At 43.7% G+C, this 19,588-nt stretch overlaps 1 protein-coding gene across 1 annotated transcript in view; it reads right to left on the reverse strand.

Annotated features, from left to right (window-relative positions):
* LOC129835483 (histidine N-acetyltransferase-like) overlaps positions 1–19,588 on the reverse strand; it is a 37,548-nt gene that overhangs the window by 13,354 nt on the left and 4,606 nt on the right. The window lies entirely within an intron of this gene.

Below are 19,588 nucleotides of genomic sequence, written 5' to 3' on the forward strand. Positions count from 1 at the left end.
ATAGCACGCTTCTGTCTAGTTGAGCTGGTCAGTACGTCTAGGTAATCCTGTCTAATGCAGCTTTTTTTAAATGTATCGTGTAGTAAAACTGCATAAGTGTTGCTCTCCACTTTCTCGAGGAACGAGTTTTGAAATCAGTGGAATTCGAGTATGATAGCTAAGGAGATGGAGAAAACACCTGTTTCCGGATTACATTTTCAAACTAAGGGCAACCATGGCATCTGTGACAGGGAGAAGCATCCAACCATGATGTATACGGGTAAAATAGTCTAGCTAGCTGCATTTTCAGATATTACATGTTTCTAATTTTGACAAAGTCGTTTTCATTTCAAGTTAAATTGTACTGTTAGCTAGCGAGTTAATGTTAGCTGACTAGCTCACTAGCTAACGCTACGTATACAATTTTATTATTCGTATCTCAGAGCCTTGATTCGGTCTTATGTACTATAGAAAAATTTGATATTGTGTTTTTTACATTGGATAAAAGCAGAGACAGAGCTTCAATGGGAAAGCAATTCTGCTTTGAAAGTTGATAACCTTGTAACCTCACTTTTGAGAAAATGGCCTTTGAATATTTTTGGTACCTACTGGAGAGCTCTTCTTTGTCTACACCCATTTAGCATCATTCACACCCTCTTAAGCTCTAGTTCAGCCAATCTCTTTAAGGGTTGATGCGAGCTTCTGTCCTAACAACAGCAGTCAAGCACCCAAGCTAATTGGCTAACAGTTGTCGCAGTGCCATTCTATAACAATGGACACTTGCATAGTGGAGTCTTTTGTTAAGACATGTAGCTAGCTAAACAATGAACCATAATCCCAACTCATGACGTTACTACCCTGCATGAATCTGCAGGTAGCTAACCAACCAGGTTCAATGTTAGCTAGCTAACATTAGACTATAACTAGCAAAGCAAATAGCTCTGAGATACAAGTAATAAGATCATACATGTAACGTTAGCTAGCGAGCCAGCCAGCTAACGTTAGCTAGCTATCTAACAGTACACTTTAACTTGAAATGGAAAGACTTCATGTCAAAATTTGAAACTTGTATTATCTGAAAATGTAGCTAGCTAGACTATCTTACCCGGGGTCGGAAATCGGAGTAGATAGCCAGAGCGAATTTACCAGCTACGTCTATCAACAGTTGTCACAGTGACATTCTATTGAAATGGATACTTGCATAGTGGAGTCTTTTGTTGAGACATGTAGCTAGCTAGCTAGCTAAACAATTAACCATAATCACTCATGACTTTACTACCCTGCATGAATCTGCAGGTAGCTAACCAACCAGGATCAATGTTAGCTAGCTAACATTAGGCTATAATTAGCCAAGCAAAATGTATAACAGTGAATAATCAGTGTGTCCTCTGTCCTTGTACCTCCAGTCTGGCATCAATCACTATCAACAGATATGAGAATGATGCATAACATTCAGCACCAAGTCTAGTGACCATCGACCCGCACCGTGTGTTACGAATAGAAAACTGGAATTCATGTGTATTGCAGAAATAGAAAGCATATAAATATGCTAAACATCGTGTTAATCACTCCAAACTGTATATGAACTTTAGTGGTCTTAAATTTCCCCATTCGAGTCCTGGAGGTTTCTATCACAACCATACACACTGTTTAGATACCTCGGTTCTTTAAGCTTCACGACACTCAACCACATCCCAGTAATTCACATCAATGGATGGACTTTTACATCTATGGGTATTGGTCGGACAGAGTAAGTAGCTTCACAACACTTCAGCCACAATGTATTGTGTATTGGTCACGCAAGACATACACTGTTAGAAAAAAGGGTTCCAAAAGGGTTCTTCGGATGTCCCCGTAGGATAACCATTTTTTGTTCAAGGGAGAATCATTTTTGGTTCCACGTAGGTTCCATGTGGAACCCTCTGTGGAAAGGGTCCTACATGGAAACCAAAAGGGTTCTACCAGGAACCAAAATGGTTCTACCTGGAAGCAAAAAGGGTTGTTCAAATGGTTCTCCTATGGGTTCAGGATAACACCTTTATTTCTAGGAATGTATACCTTTTAACAATCACATCCTAGTGTTTTGACCACAGGGGTTCTTGGTCAGGAAAAATATAGACAACACGACCCTTAACCACACAGACAACATGACCCCTAACCACACAGACAACAGGACCCCTAACCACACAGACAACACAACCCCTAACCACACAGACAACAGGACCCCTAACCACACAGACAACACAACCCCTAACCACACAGACAAGACGACCCCTAACCACAGACAGCACTAGTGTAGTTTCTGGTCTGGTCATTGTCAGGATGCCAGGCCACTTTGCCCGTCCAGTTTGGCACCAGTTTGCATGTGGCACGGAATTAGGAGACTGGCATCTGTCCCCCTCCCACTCCTCTCTACCAACCCCCTACCCCTCTAATCCCTTTGGTAACCTCTTTCGATTCCTCGGAAAACACAGTCTCACTCGGAAAACAAACACATTTCTCCAGGCTTGGGAAAATAACGTGGCGAGACGAGTGATACGGGCGAGAGGAGCGGAGGGCTCAGGTCGTTGGAATGTGATCCCAGAAAGGTGCAGAGAAGCTTGGGCAGTTAAAGACTGTTTGTATGTGTGTGTGCGTGTGTCTCCGTCCATGTGTGTATCTCTGTCTCCGTCTGTGTGTGTGTTCTCAGCCCCACGCATACATGGACAGTTAGTGTTATTTGGCCCCAGGGGGAATGAGGCTTCTAGCTGACGCGGTGAAGCAGTGCCGGACATTTCTGATAATCTGTCAATGGGAGATGAGTCTGAGCTGGAGAAGCGGCGGCAGGGAGGGAGGGAGTGAGGGGGAGAGAGAGAGAAGCCGGACGCCTGCATGAGACAGAGAAAACACTGTCTCGCCCCACCAGACCCCAACTCTCTCTCTCTCTCTCTCTCGCTCTCTCTCTTTTTCTCTCTGGTACTTTTCCATCAACTGGCATGCACAGACATGGTGCCGCCAACAATGTGTATAAACCCAGGATGACTGAATTGAAGCCACTGCGCAGCCATCTTGGTACTCCTCAATTGTAGCTATAGAAAGGCTTTTATAACTCATTCAAGGGTTTTCTTCGTTTTTACTATTTTCTACATTGTAGAATAATAGTGAAGACATCAAAACTATGAAATAACACATATAGTAATTCACATGTAGTAACCCAAAAAAGTGTTTGAAAAAATCAAAATATATTTTATATTTGAGATTCTTCAAATAGCCACCCTTTGCCTTGATAACAGCTTTGCACACTCTTGGCATTCTCTCAACCAGCTTCACCTGGAATGCTTTTCCAACAGTCTTGAAGGAGTTCCGATATATGGTGAGCACTTGTTAGCTGCTTTAACTTAATTCTGCGGTCTGACTCATCCCAAACTATCTCAATTTGGTTGAGGTCGAGGGATTGTGGAGGCAAATAAAAGACACGGCGATTGGAACCAAAAATCTTAAAATTGGACTCCAGACCAAATTTCCACCGGTCTGATGTCCATTGCTTGTGTTTCTTGGCCCAAACAAGTCTCTTCTTCTTATTGGTGTCCTTTAGTAGTGGTTTCGTTGGCCTGATTCACACAGCCTCCTCTGAACAGTTGATGTTGAGATGTGTCTGTTACTCCGTGAAGCATTTATTTGGGCTGCAATTTCTGAGGCTGGTAACTCTAATGAACTTATCCTCTGCAGCAGAGGTAACTATGGGTCTTCCATTCCTGTGGCGGTCCTCATGAGAGTCAGTTTCATTATATCGCTTGATGGTTTTTGCGACTGCACTTGAAGAAACTTTAAAAGTTCTTGAAATGTTCAGGATTGACTGACCTTCATGTCTTAAAATAATGATGGACTGTCATTTCTCTTTGCTTATTTGACATGTTCTTGCCATTATATGGACTGGTCACAACACAACTGAATGGCTCAAATGCATCTGATTCTTCTGCCACAGCTGTCATCCAAACAAAGGGTACCTATTTGAAGAATCTCAAATGTAAAATATATTTTGATTTGTTTAAGACTTTTTTGGTTACTACATGATTCAATATGTGTTATTTCATAGTTTTGATGGCTTCACTATTATTCTACAATGTAGAAATTAGTAAAAATAAAGAAAAACCCTTGAAAGAGTAGGTGTTCTAAAACTTTGGACCGGTAGTGTATGTCACGTTGGATGGGGACTATTTTCACAACTAGCACAACTATTTTCAGGTTTTTAATTTTTAATACATTTGCAAACATTTAAAACCTGTTTTTGCTTATTCATTATGGGGTATTGTGTGTACATTGATGTTTAAAAAAAATCAATTTTAGAATAAGGCTGTAACGTAACAAAATGTGGGAAAAGGGAAAGGGTCTGAATACTTTCTGAATCCACTGTACACACACACACACACACACACACACACACACACACACACACACACACACACACACACACACACACACACACACACACACACACAAACACACACACACACACAAAATCACCAAATGCAACATAACTAGCATCACACCAACACACATCTACCTCTCAGCAGTGCCCTTCTAATCAATCGACCACACAACACGCACGCGCACGCGCACGCGCACACGCACACGCACACGCACACACACACACACACCGCTGTCTACAACCCGTTGTTAAACCCTTCACTCGTTTTCCCTCTGTTATCCTCAGTGAAATGTCAATTCCTCCTCAGGTAAACCTGTCCAGTAAGGAAACTCCATCAGAAAAGCATGATGGGGGATGGAGCAGAAGAGTAGACCGTGGGGTTGTTTCTGCATGATGTTCTTGCTCACGGTTGGATGGTAGAAAAGTTGTTTCTGCATGATTTCTCATAGCCACAGGAAGTAGTTTGGGTTGGAGGTTCTGAAACGGCTATATTGTTCCACTAATACAGGACTAGTAAAGACCCAGTGTTACAACCTGTTACATCGTTCCACTAAAACGGGACTAGTAAAGGCCCAGTGTTACAACCTGCTGTATCGTTCCACTAATACAGGACTAGTAAAGGCCCAGTGTTACAACCTGGTGTATCGTTCCACTAATACAGGACTAGTAAAGGCCCAGTGTTACAACCTGCTGTATCGTTCCACTAATACAGGACTAGTAAAGGCCCAGTGTTACAACCTGCTGTATCGTTCCACTAAAACAGGACTAGTAAAGGCCCAGTGTTACAACCTGCTGTATCGTTCCACTAAAACAGGACTAGTAAAGGCCCAGTGTACAACCTGCTGTATCGTTCCACTAATACAGGACTAGTAAAGGCCCAGTGTTACAACCTGCTGTATCGTTCCACTAATACAGGACTAGTAAAGGCCCAGTGTTACAACCTGCTGTATCGTTCCACTAATACAGGACTAGTAAAGGCCCAGTGTTACAACCTGCTGTATCGTTCCACTAAAACAGGACTAGTAAAGGCCCAGTGTACAACCTGCTGTATCGTTCCACTAAAACAGGACTAGTAAAGGCCCAGTGTACAACCTGCTGTATCGTTCCACTAATACAGGACTAGTAAAGGCCCAGTGTTACAACCTGCTGTATCGTTCCACTAATACAGGACTAGTAAAGGCCCAGTGTTACAACCTGCTGTATCGTTCCACTAATACAGGACTAGTAAAGGCCCAGTGTTACAACCTGCTGTATCGTTCCACTAATACAGGACTAGTAAAGGCCCAGTGTTACAACCTGCTGTATCGTTCCACTAATACAGGACCAGTAATATTCCTGCAAGGTTTCTAATAGATTCTGCTGAGCAAATTGGCCCTTGTATTACGCATATTGTTAATCTCTCTCTTGAACAAGGCACCTTTCCCAGGGACATGAAACAAGCTAAAGTTTTACCTCTGTATAAGAAGAGGATAAAGTCTGACCCTGGGAAGTATAGGCCTGTATATATCCTCTGTGTAGCATCAAAGATCTTGGAGAGAATTGTACATGAGCAAATGTATGAATATGTTAACAAACATGGTCTAATGTATGATTTTCAGTCGGGTTTTAGAAAAACATACTCCACTGATTCATGTCTACTTTACTTGACTGACTTCATCAGGAAAGAGATTGATGAGGGAAATCTGTGTGGAATGGTACTGCTTGACCTACAGAAGGCCTTTGATACAGTTAGCCACTGTCTCCTAATCTCCAAACTGGAGGCACTGGGGTTAAGCAGTATCCCTCTAAGCTGGGTAAAGTCATATTTATCAGGAAGGGAGCAAGTAGTAGAGGTTAATGGTTCACTGTATCAGGCAAAACCAATGAGTTGTGGCGTTCCGCAGGGGAGCGTGCTTGGGCCTCTGCTGTTTTTATTGTATATTAATGATATGAAAGATGCTTATTATTGCCGTCTTTTTCTTTATGCAGATGACTCTACACTTCTGGTGTCTCACAAAAGTAAAACTATGTTGGAGAGCATACTTAGCACAGAGCTTACTAACATTAGCAAATGGCTTGGAGATAATAAGCTATCTCTGCACTTAGGGAAAACTGAAGCAATTCTTTTTGGATCCTGACCTAAATTGTGTAGGTCGTCTGAAATCAGAGTGGAGTTAGGGGGTGAGGTGCTGACTACTAAAACCTCTGTTAGCTACCTGGGATGTATCCTTGATGGAAGCTTGGGAGGTGTGAGCATGGCCAATAAGGTGCTAGGGAAGGTTAATGCCAGGATTAAGTTTTTGGCTAGAAAGTCCAAGCTGCTTGATAAGGACTACATGAAAGTGCTAGCTACTGCCCTCATTCAATGCCATTTTGACTATGCTAGTAATTTCTGGTTTGGGGGCTTATCTAAACGTATGAAGGGGAAGCTCCAGATAGCCCAGAATAAGTTGATCAGGGTAGTATTGAAGGTGAGTCCACGTACTCACATAGGCAGGAGCTGCTTTCAGGAACTAAACTGGCTGCCTGTTGAGGGTGTCCCAGATTAGACTAGGTTTGGTTTACAGGAGTATTTATGGTCCTGCGCCCAGATATCTAAGTGATTACTTTCCTCTTGTTAGGGATGCACACAATCACAGCACCAGATCAGGTGTTGCTGATGTGTGCTTATACAGGTTCAGGAGTAATGCTGGGAAAGGTACTTTCTTGTATACTGGAGCCTCAGAATGGAATGAGTTGCCTCTGCCAATAAAAACAACATCCTCTCTGGACAGCTTTAAAAATAAAGTAAAAATATGTTTGATGTCCTCTGTGCCCATATGAATAACCCCTATGATGTAACTGGAATGATGAGATAGATGTTCTTCTTCTCTGTTTTTGTTGTATTATTTCACTGCCATACTGTGTTGGATCCTGTCTAGCCATCTTGTCTCAAGAGGACCACAATGGAAATAAGTCCCAGACTTTATTGTGTGTTATCCTCGATGATTTTATTCATGTGCATGTATGGCTTTTAAGTTTTATGTGTGCTTGTTTTTTTTTAAATGGTCAAATTAATAAACTAAACTAAACTAAGTAAAGGCCCGGTGTTACAACCTGCTGTATCATTCCACTAATACAGGACTAGTAAAGGCCCAGTGAAATAATAACTCATTTTATTCAGATTTTTCAGGAGGTGCTGTAACAACCTTAAGCACCCCTACTTCCCGCCGCTATGGATGTTCTTGCTCACAGTTGGATGGTCGGCAGGTTGTTTCTGCATGATGTTCTTCCTCACAGTTGGATGGTCGGCAGGTTGTTTCTGCATGATATCCTTGCTCACAGTTGGATGGTCGGCAGGTTGTTTCTGCATGATGTTCTTGCTCACAGTTGGACGGTAGGCAGGTTGTTTCTGCATGATGTTCTTGCTCACAGTTGGATGGTCGGCAGGTTGTTTCTGCATGATGTCCTTGCTCACAGTTGGATGGTCGGCAGGTTATTTCTGCATGATGTTCTTGCTCACAGTTGGATGGTCGGCAGGTTATTTCTGCATGATGTTCTTGCTCACAGTTGGATGGTCGGCAGGTTGTTTCTGCATGATGTTCTTGCTCACAGTTGGACGGTAGGCAGGTTGTTTCTGCATGATGTTCTTGCTCACAGTTGGATGGTCGGCTAAGCCACGGCTCTAGTTTGCTACTGTACGTTAAAATATTAAAGGTTCCTCCAAGAATCGCTCAACTAACCGAATGTGCAAATATGAACCATTGACTAGCAATGGTTCCTTAAGGAACTCCAGGCGTTCTTTGAGGATCTCCAGGTGTTCCTTGAGGAACTCCAGGGTTCTTTGAGGATCTCCAAGTGTTCCTTGAGGAACTCCAGGGTTCTTTGAGGATCTCCAGGGTTCCTTGAGGAACAGGAGATATGGATGCGTCAAACTCAAACGATCATTCCCTATTGAAACATACAGTAAACTATGTCCTTTAACAACATTGGACGGTAGGCAGGCAAAGTAGTGTACAAAGAAGCACTGAGTGATATGCTCAAACCGCATACTGTATACTGTAATATATCAACAGAATGTAATAGAACAGAATATAATCCATCTGCCCCGAATTGTTTCTCTCTTCCTTTGAAACAGCAGTGAAACGGACTAGTAGTCACATGATGTCAACAGAGGAGGACAGCAAAGAGGAGGATTTAGGCTATACAGTGCTGAAGTCACACTGTTGTGGTGCTCTGACTACACACACACACACACACACACACACACACACACACACACACACACACACACACACACACACACACACACACACACACACACACACACACACACACACACACACACACACACACACACACTACTGTCCTGTAATAAACACAGAGGACTTGACAGAGATTAGAACACTATGTTATCCCTTTACGTAATTGAAGGGACACGGCGACAGATGTGTCAAGGTTTGAAATAGATGTCTGCATCCCAATTATTCCCTATTTAGTGCACTACTTTTGACCCTTCCTAACAATGCAGAGAGAAAGAAAATAGAGAAATAATAGAAAAGTAAAACAATAATAAAACTAGTAATATATACATGATAACTGGGCTATATACAACGGGTACCAGTACCAAGTCAATGTTTTTTATTTTATTTTTTATTTTATTTCACCTTTATTTAACCAGGTAGGCTAGTTGAGAACAAGTTCTCATTTGCAACTGCGACCTGGCCAAGATAAAGCATTGCAGTTCAACACATACAATAACACGGAGTTACACATGGAATAAACAAACATACAGTCAATAATACAGTAGAAAAAGAAAACAAAAAGTCTATATACAGTGAGTGCAAATTAGGTAAGATAAGGGAGTTAAGGCAATAAATAGGCCATGGTGGCGAAGTAATTACAATATAGCAAATACACACTGGATTGGTAGATGTGCAGAAGATGAATGTGTAAGTAGAGATACTGTGGTGCAAAGGAGCAAGATAAATAAATAAATACAGTATGGGGATGGGGTAGTTTAGAGCGGGCTATTTACAGATGGGCTATGTACAGGTGCAGTGATCTGTGAGCTGCTCTGACAGCTGGTGCTTAAAGTTAGTGAGGGAGTGATTTTTGCAGTTCATTCCAGTCATTGGCAGCAGAGAACTGAAGGAAAGACGGACAAAGGAGGAATTGGCTTTGGGGGTGACCAGTGAGATATACCTGCTGGAGCGCGTGCTACGAGTGGGTGCTGCTATGGTGACCAGTGAGCTGAGATAAGGCGGGGCTTTACCTAGCAGAGACTGTAGATGACCTAGAGCCAGTGGGTTTGGCGACGAGAGTGAAGCGAGGGCCAGCCAACGAGAGCGTACAGGTCGCAGTGTTGGGTAGTATATGGGGCTTTGGTGACAAAACGGATGGCACTGTGATAGACTGCATCCAATTTGTTGAGTAGAGTATTGGAGGCTATTTTATAAATGACATCGCCGAAGTCGAGGATCGGTAGGATGGTTAGTTTTACAAGGGTATGTTTGGCAGCATGAGTGAAGGATGCTATGTTGCGAAATAGGAAGCTGATTCTAGATTTAATTTAGGATTGGAGATGCTTATGTGAGTCTGGAAGGAGACTTTACAGTCTAACCAGCTACCTAGGTATTTGTAGTTGTCCACATATTCTAAGTCAGAGGGACGTCGGGCAGGTGCGGGCAGCGATCAGATGAAGAGCATGCATTTAGTTTTACTAGCATTTAAGAGCAGTTGGAGGCCACGGAAGGAGAGTTGTATGGCATTGAAGCTCGTCTGGAGGTTAGTTAACAGTGTCCAACGAAGGGCCAGAGGTATACAGAATGGTGTCGTCTGCGTAGAGGTGGATCAGAGAATCACCAGCAGCAAGAGCGACATCATTGATGTATACAGAGAAGAGAGTCGACCCGAGAATTGAACCCTGTGGCACCCCCATAGAGACTGCCAGAGGTCCGAACAACAGGCCCTCCGATTTGACACACTGAACTCTATCAGAGAAGTAGTTGGTAAACCAGGCGAGGCAATCATTTGAGAAATCAAGGCTGTTGAGTCTGCCAATAAGAATGTGGTGATTGACAGAGTTGAAAGCCTTGGCCAGGTCGATGAATACGGCTGCACAGTAATGTCTCTTATCGATGGCGGTTATGATATAATTTAGGACCTTGATCGTGGCTGAGGTGCACCCATGACCAGCTCTGAAACCAGATTGCATAGCTGAGAAGGTACGGTGAGATTCGAAATGGTCGGTAATCTGTTCGTTAACTTGGCTTTCGAAGACCTTAGGGTCTAGGATAGATATAGGTCTGTAGCAGTTTGGGTCTAGAGTGTCTCCCCCTTTGAAGAGGGGGATGACCCCTGCAGCTTTCCAATCTTTGGGAATCTCAGACGATACGAAAGAGAGGTTGAACAGGCTAGTGATGTGCAGGGGTATGAGGTAATCATGGTAGATACATATAACTAGGAATAAAGTGACAGATAGTAAACAGTAGCAGCAGCGTATGTGATGAGTTAAAAGTGTTAGTGCAAAACAGGTCAATGCAGATAGTCCGAGTAGCTATTTGGTTAACTATTTACCGACCTATTGATCAGTCTTATGGCTTGGGGGTAGAAGCTGTTCAGGGTCCCGTTATTTCCAGACTTGTTAATCGGTACCGCTGAGAGAACAGTCTATGACTTGGGTGGCTGGAATCTTTGACAAGTTTTAGGGCCTTCCTCTGACACCGCCTGGTATAGAGGTCCTGGATGGCAGGGAGCTTGGCCCCAGTGATGTCCTTGGCTGTCCACACTACCCTCTGTATCGCTTTGCAGTCGAATGCCAAGCAGTTGCAAAACCGAGGGCTGTGGCAGTCATGAAATTTTGTCAGCCGGTGATTGTCAAGCAATTAACTTCCGTCTCACAGTAAATTACCATTAATTAACATAAACACATTTAGCATCTCTAGGCTTCCACGCATAGCCAACAAGCCACTGATGCAAACCTTTGGAACAGGTCTAAATAAACATGATATGAAGAAAATGTAGTCTATTTCAGAAGAACAGAATAGCATACACTGAGTTGTCCTTATGTTAGGCCGTGAGCTGGCTATGCCATATGGCTGTTCACTAGTTCAGACAAATGTTCCTTAGAATTCTGTGGCATTATTTTATATTATTTATAGTATAAATAATACAATTGACTGAATAAAATAGCAAGGATATTTTCTCCCAAAAATAGTGTGTGCACATGGGGCTATTTTGTGTTAAGCGCTTAACAAAGAAACTGGTCCTCCTAAATGCTTAATTTAGAGTTATTTATGCAACTTTAGTTGTGATACAAACGTTGGGCTATATTTTTTTTATTTTGAAAACATTCGAAGGCTGCATGATGTGACTCTAATGATGATATGAAAAAAGTCACATGAAAGACATGAGCTCTGATATGTTTCTTACGCAGGCTACACACACTTCATCAGTCTCTCATTCACAATTTGAGATGCACTTGATAATGCCTAGAATTTCACGGCGGCATCCCCTTTGTATGGCTGTAATGCCCCTAGCCTTTTGCGGCTAGTGGCCGTTGTACCCTTGGGCAAAATATAATAATTAGAATTCCCTTCTCCCGGCTGCCTCTCGAATCACCTCTCACTCACATGGCTTTCTCAGATATCTCAATTCTTATTAGCCAATGCCAATGCCCATCACGTGATTGGGTCCTTCTCACAGGCTCCAATTGAAGACATGTACATCTTGGACCTTATTGAATTCCGAGGTGCATATTGAAGATGTTGGAAGAACTATCCAGATTTACTTTTCGTCAGCCAACAAGATGATTAGGCCTAACGAACAGCAAAAGTACTAGCCTATATCAATCTACTCTCCCCCATAGTAAAAAGTTGACCTATTCTAGTGGTCAACTTGTCCTTCTGTGCAAGAAATAAATATTCCAAGCATAGTCTGGGATTGTTGTGGGATGCGATAGATCTCAAATGAATACAACCACTAGCATAAAAAACAGGCTGATGCAACAGATCAGAATGTTTAGCTTAAAATGTTGATAAACTATACTCAGCAAAAAATGAAACGGCCCTTTTTCAGGACCCTGTCTTTCAAAGACAATTTGTAAAAATCCAAATAACCTCACAGATCTTCATTCCCATGCTTGTTCAATGAACCATAAACAATTAATGAACACGCACCTGTGGAACGGTCGTTAAGACACTCACAGTTATGAAAACTTAGGACACGAAAGAGGCCTTTCTACTGACTCTGAAAAACACCAAAATAAAGATGCCCAGCGTCCCTGCTCATCTGCTTGAATGTGCCTTGGGCATGCTGCAAGGAGGCATGAGGACTGCAGATATGGCCAGGACAATAAATTGCAATGTCCGTACTGTGAGATGCCTAAGACAGCGCTACAGGGAGACAAGACGGACAGCTGATCGTCCTCGCAGTGGCAGACCATGTGTAACAACACCTGCACAGGATCGGTACATCCGAACATCACACCTGCGGGACAGGTACAGGATGGCAACAACAACTGCCCGAGTTACACCAGGAATGCACAATCGCTCCATCAGTGCTCAGACTGTCCGCAATAGGCTGAGAGAGGCTGGACTGATGATTAGTAGGCCTGTTGTAAGGCAGGTCCTCACCAGACATCACCGGCAACAATGTCGCCTATGGGCACAAACCCACCGTCGCTGGACCAGACAGGACTGGCAAAAAGTTCACTTCACTGACGAGTTGCAGTTTTGTCTCACAAATCGGATTCGCGTTTATCGTCGAAGGAATGAGCATTACACCGAGGCCTGTACTCTGGAGCGGGATTGATTTGGAGGTGGAGGGTCCGTCATGGTCTGGGGCGGTGTGTCAGAGCATCATCGGACTGAGCATGTTGTCATTGCATGCAATCTCAACGCTGTGCGTTACAGGGAAGACATCCTCCTCCCTCATGTGGTACCCTTCCTGCAGGCTCATCCTGACATGACCCTCCAGCATGACAATGCCACCAGCCATACTGCTTGTTCTGTGTGTGATTTCCTGCAAGACAGGGATGTCAGTGTTCTGCCATGGCCAGCGAAGATCCCGGATCTCAATCCCATTGAGCACGTCTGGGACCTGTTGGATCGGAGGGTGAGGGGTAGGGCCATTTCCCCCAGAAATGTCCAGGAACTTGCAGGTGCCATGGTGGAAGAGTGGGGTAACATCTCACAGCAAGAACTGGCTAATCTGGTGCAGCCCATGAGGAGGAGATGCACTGCAGTACTTAATGCAGCTGGTGGCCACACCAGATACTGACTGCTACTTTTGATTTTGACCCCACCCCCCCCCCCCCCCTTTTGTTCAGGGACACATTATTCAATTTCTGTTAGTCTGTGGAACTTGTTCAGTTTATGTCTCAGTTGTTGAATCTTGTTATGTTCATACAAATATTTACACATGTTAAGTTTGCTGAAAATAAACGCAGTTGACAGTGAGAGGACGTTTCTTTTTTTGCTGAGTTTATTAGGCTCTTTCTTCACATTATAAGCGCAGCGGTGCGCACATGGCAGTAGGCTATAAGCGCGAATGTTCCTAAATGCAATCAATTAGCAGGAAACCGCCATTCTCAAAAGTGACCACAAATGCAATTATGCATTATGCATTATTATAATGGTGCATTTATATGGTGAAAATTATCTTCCCCAAACTTGAAACTCAAGCGCCGCCTATGCATGCCAGTTAGGGTCTACACCGGTTGTAAAGTGGATTAATGTGCTTCATTTCAAGAAGTTATTTGGCCACTTTAGTTGTGATACAAACCTTATCAAAACATACAGTGCATTCGGAAAGTATTCAGACCCCTTGACTTTTTCCACATTTTGTTACGTTACAGCCTTATTCTAAAATGGATTAAATTGTTTTTTTCCCTGATCAATATACACACAATACCCCATAATAACTAAGCAAAACAGGTTTTCAGACATTTTTTGCAAATGTGTAAATAAAAAAGATTTATTTGTAAATCACATTTACATAAGTATTCAGACCCTTTACTCAGTACTTTCTTGAAGCACCATTGGCAGCGATTACAGCCTCTTCTTGGGTATGACGATATAAGCTTGGCACATCTGTATTTCGGGAGTTTCTCCCATTATTCTCTGCAGATCCTCTCAATCTCTGTCAGGTTGGATGGGGAGCGTCGCTGCACAGCTATTTTCAGGTCTCTCCAGAGATGTTTGATCAGGTTCAAGTCTGGGCTCTGGCTGGGCCAGTCAAGGACATTCAGAGACTTGTCTCGAAGCCACGACTGAGTTGTCTTGGCTGTGTGCTTAGGGTCATTGTCCTGTTGGAAGGTGAACCTTCTCCCCAGTCTGAGGTCCTGAGCGCTCTGGAGCAGGTTTTCATCAAGGATCTCTTTGTACTTTGCTCCATTCAGCTTTTCCTCGATCCTGACTAGTCTCCCAATCCCTGCTGCTGAAAAACATCCCCACAGCATGATGCTGCCACCACCATGCTTCACCGTAGGGATGGTGCCAGGTTTCCTCCAGACGTGACGCTTGGCATTCAGTCCAAAGTGTTCAATCTTGGTTTCATCAGACCAAAGAATCTTGTTTCTCATTGTCCAAGAGTCCTTTAGGTACCTTTTGGCAAACTCCAGGCGGGCTGTCATGTGCCTTTTACTGAGGAGTGGCTTCCGTCTGGCCACTCTACCAGAAAGGCCTGATTGGTGGAGCGCAGCAGAGATGGTTGTCCTTCTGGAAGGTTCTCCCATTTCCACAGACGAACTCTGGAGCTCTGTCAGAGTGACAATTGGATTCTTGGTCACCTCCCTGACCAAGGACCTTCACCCCCGATTGATCAGTTTGGCCGGGCGGCCAGCTCTAGGAAGAGTCTTGGTGGTTCCAAACTTCTTCCATTTAAGAATGATGGAGGCCACTATGCTCTTGGTGATCTTCAAGGCTACAGACATTTGTTGGTACCCTTCCCCAGATCTGTGCCTCGACACAATCCTGTCTAAGAGCTCTACGGGCAATTCCTTCGACCTCATGGCTTAGTTTTTACTCTGAAATGCACTGTCAACTGTGAGACCTTATATAGACAGATGTGTGCCTTTCCAAATTATGTCAAATCAATTAAATTTATTAATTAATTAATTTATATTAATTAATTTACAATCAAGTTGAAGAAACATCTCAAGGATGATCATTGGAAACGGGATGCACCTTAGCTCACTTTCAAGTCTAATAGCAAAGGGTCTGTTTTTTTAATATATTGCTACAATTTATAAAAACCTATTTTCACTTTGTCATTATGGTGTATTGTGTGTAGATTGATGAGGAAACAAACTCATTTAATCCATGTTAGAATAAGGCTGTTACATAACAAAATGTGGAAAAAGGGAAGTGGTCTCAATACTTTCCGAATGCACTGTATAGGCCTGTGCCACTATGATTTGAAAAATTCACAAAGAAAAGGCATGCGCTCTTTCTTGCCTTACTGCACAAAAGCTGGGCATGATTCACAACCGATAGGCTAATATTGTCACTCATCAGACTATTCTTAATTTAATTTTGTCTTTACATATACTAAATAATAAATGTGTTAAATTTGTTTTTATTTAGAACGGACCATTATCGTGCGCATGTCTCGAAACAGGGGCAGGGGGTGGAAAAATGTAATCTCTGCACTTAAATAGCGAATGGAGGACGCTGTTTCCTGTGTTTCCTTTTCAAGCCAGACAGGTAGGCTATACTCCTGTTGTAAAGTGAAGAAATGTGCTTAATATTAGGAAAGTTGAGAAATAAATATAGTAGGCTTAGCCTATTTAAAGCTGATGGGATCCTCCTCTTTTTAATAGAGGCCATCACCCTGTTTTCTCACGCAATTGCATAGCCTATAGAAATGTTGCGCAACATGAGCTCATGGGCTTTCATGAAGTGTTCGATTAGATTTCCCATCACATTTGCATTGATGTCAGATTTATTAGATGGACAATAGAGTGCTGAGTACCAGGCAGTTAGCAAGTTTGGTAGGCTATTAATGACCAGCAGCAGCATCAGAGTTTGGAGAAGCCTAGTACCGTGACTAAACGGTCACATGGAATTTGACTGCCTTCATGACTCGTGATCGCCGGTGTGGCTGTAATACGAACACTGTAACAGCCCTAACCATACCAGTCGTGGGTGAACAGGGAGTACAGGAAGGGATTAAGCCGTTTCCCTGAGGGGCCCCCATGTTGAGGGTCAGCGTGGCGGGTGTGTTGTTGCCTACCTTCACCACCTGGGGGAGTCACATCTGAAAGTCCAGGACCCAGTTGCAGAGGCAGGTCCCAGGGTCCTGAACTTAGTGATGAGCTTGGAGGTCACTATGGTGTTGAACGCTGAGCTGTAGTCAATGAACAGCATTCTCACCTAGGTGTTCCTTTTGTCCAGGTGGGAAAGGGCGGTGTGGAGTGCAAAAGAGATTGCATCATCTGTGGATCTATTGGAGCGATATGCGAATTGGAGTGGGTCCAAGGTGTCTGGGATGATGGTGTTGATGTGAGCCATGACCAGCCTTTCAAAACATTTAATGGCTACAGATGTGAGTGCTACGGGGCGATAGTCACTAGGCAAGTTACCATGGCATTCTTGGGCTGCTTCAAACATGTTGGCATTACAGACTTGGTCAGGGACAGTTTGAAAATGTTAGTGAAGACACGTGCGTGTTTGGTTTATTCGGATCCCCATTCGATTTTGCCGAAGCAGCAGCGATAGACAAGGACAGACACACACATTAAAAATACAACGCTAATTATAATAATACTGTGTCTGTGTGTGTCTCCTCACAGTCCCTATGAAATGTTGTTTCATCTTTTAAGGTCATTTCGCTGTTTGCTTGAGTAATTGGAGATGGGAGGGAGTTTCAAGGCGATCACGGCTCTGGCCATGTGTGTGCGTGCGTGTGCATGTGTGTGTGTGTGGGTGTGGGTGTGCATGCGTGTGTGTGTGCATGCGTGTGGGAGTGGGAGTGGGAGATATCCATTGTTTTCATATATTTTATCCCGTGGGCAACAAGGGACAGATCAATTACAGATCAATTAACCTATTACACCGAACAAAAATATAAATGCAACATGCAACAATTTCAAAGATTTTCCTGAGTTACAGTTCACAGAAGGAAATCAGTCAATTGAAATCAATTCATTAGACAATTCTCTCTCTTCTCATCTGAACAGAACGGACCAATCAACATGATCTAAAAGGAGATTACAGTAAATGTCCATATACTAAACATCAGTCCTGATTCCTGAATTAGGCTACATTGAAGAATCTCGCATTTAAATAAATCTCTCTTCCTCTTTTGCTGCAGTGACTCTCTCACTCTTTCTCCCTCCTCCCTCCTTCCTCCCCCCCCCCTCTCTTTCCCGCCCTCTCTCTCTATCTCTTTCTCCCTCCTTCTCTACCTCCCTTTCTCTCCCCCCTCCCTCCCTACCTCCAGATCTAGTCCATGTGTTCATGCTTGTGTGTTTACATAACTCTCAGTGGTAAAATCCCATGACATATTTATACACTTGTCCTCTGGATTTCACCTGTACAGTATTTCACTCCTATAGCTGCTGATCTGAGGTCAGTTTTGTCCCGCCTGCCACCCTCGCTCTCTCTCTCTCTTTCTCCCTCCTTCCTTCCCACCCTCTCTCGCTCTTTCTCCCTCCCTCCACCCTCTCTACCTCCCTCTCTCTCTCTTTCTCATTCCTCCCTCTCTACCACCCTCCCTCTCTCTCTTTCTCCCCCCTCCCTCTCTACCTCCCTCCCTCCCTCTCTCCTCCCTCTACCTCCCTCCCTCTCTCTCTTTCTCCCTCCTCCCTCTCTACTTCCCTCTCTCTCTCTTTCTCCCTCCTCCCTGTCTACCTCCCTCTATCTCTCTCTTTCTCCCTCTCTCTCTCTCCTCCCTCTCTACTTCACTCTCTCTCTCACTTTCTCCCTGTCTACCTCCCTCTATCTCTCTCTTTCTCCCTCCTCCCTCTCTACCTCCCTCTCTCTCTCTTTCTCCATCCTCCCTGTCTACCTCGCTCCCTCTCTCTCTTTCTCCCTCCTCCCTCTCTACTTCCCTCTCTCTCTTTCTCCCTCCTCCCTGTCTACCTCCCTCTATCTCTCTCTTTCTCCCTCTCTCTCTTTCTGTAACGGTCCTGACCTGTTTTATGTTGTTTTTGTATGTGTTTATGGTCAGGGCGTGTGTTTTGGGTGGGCAGTCTATGTTTTCTGTTTCTATGTTGGTTTTGGGTTGCCTGGTATGGCTCTTAATTAGAGGCAGGTGTTTTGCGTTTTCCTCTAATTGAGAGTCATATTTAGGTAGGGTGTTCTCACTGTTTGTTTGTGGGTGATTGTCTTCCGTGTTCGTATATGTATGTACCATACGGGACTGTTTGGCTGTTCGTTTCGTTTTGATGTAGTCTGTTCCTGTCCGTGAGTTTTACGTTAGTTAAGTAAGTTCAAGTTCAGGTTTTCGTCTACGTCGTTTTCTTGTTTTGTATTTTGAAAGTGTTTTGTTTTTCGTGTTGCCATCGTCGTTACAAATAAAGAGATGGCTTATTTCCCTAATGCTGCATTTTGGTCTACTGATCCTTCTCTCCTCTCCTCGTCCGAGGAGGAGGAGAGCGACAGCCCTTACACTTTCTCCCTCCTCCCTCTCTACTTCCCTCTCTCTCTCTCTCTCTTTCTCCCTCCTCCCTCTATCTCTCTCTTTCTCCCTCTCTCTCTCTTTCTCTCTCCTCCCTCTCTACTTCCCTCTCTCTCTCTTTCTCCCTGTCTACCTCCCTCCCTCCCTCCCTTCTCACTCGCTCTCTATCTCTCTCCCTCCCTATCTCCCTTTCTCGCTCGCTCTCTGTCTCCCTCCCTCCCTACCTCCAGATCTAGTCCATGTGTTCATGCTTGTGTGTTTACATAACTCTCTGTGGTAAAATCCCATGACATATTTATACACTTGTCCTCTGGATTTCACCTGTACAGTATTTCACTCCTATAGCTGCTGATCTGAGGTCAGTTTTGGCTTCCCCCCTCTAATGGTTAAGGTTAGTATTGGGGGAGGGTGCGCTGATCCTAGATCTGTTCTTTTGGCAGCTTGTACCCGGAACTCTCATTCGTGTAATGGTTAATCAGTCGGAGTTAGATCATTTCTCCGCTAGAGAATATCACACACGTTATGGGACATCGCATTTAACTGTCATCAATATGTGGCCTAGTTTTAGAGCTTTTTCAGGGCATCATCAGCAAACACGAGTGCAGTAAATCTCACTCT

This window comes from Salvelinus fontinalis, chromosome 36 (assembly GCF_029448725.1).
Source record: "Salvelinus fontinalis isolate EN_2023a chromosome 36, ASM2944872v1, whole genome shotgun sequence".
Taxonomy (NCBI): Eukaryota; Metazoa; Chordata; class Actinopteri; order Salmoniformes; family Salmonidae; genus Salvelinus; species Salvelinus fontinalis.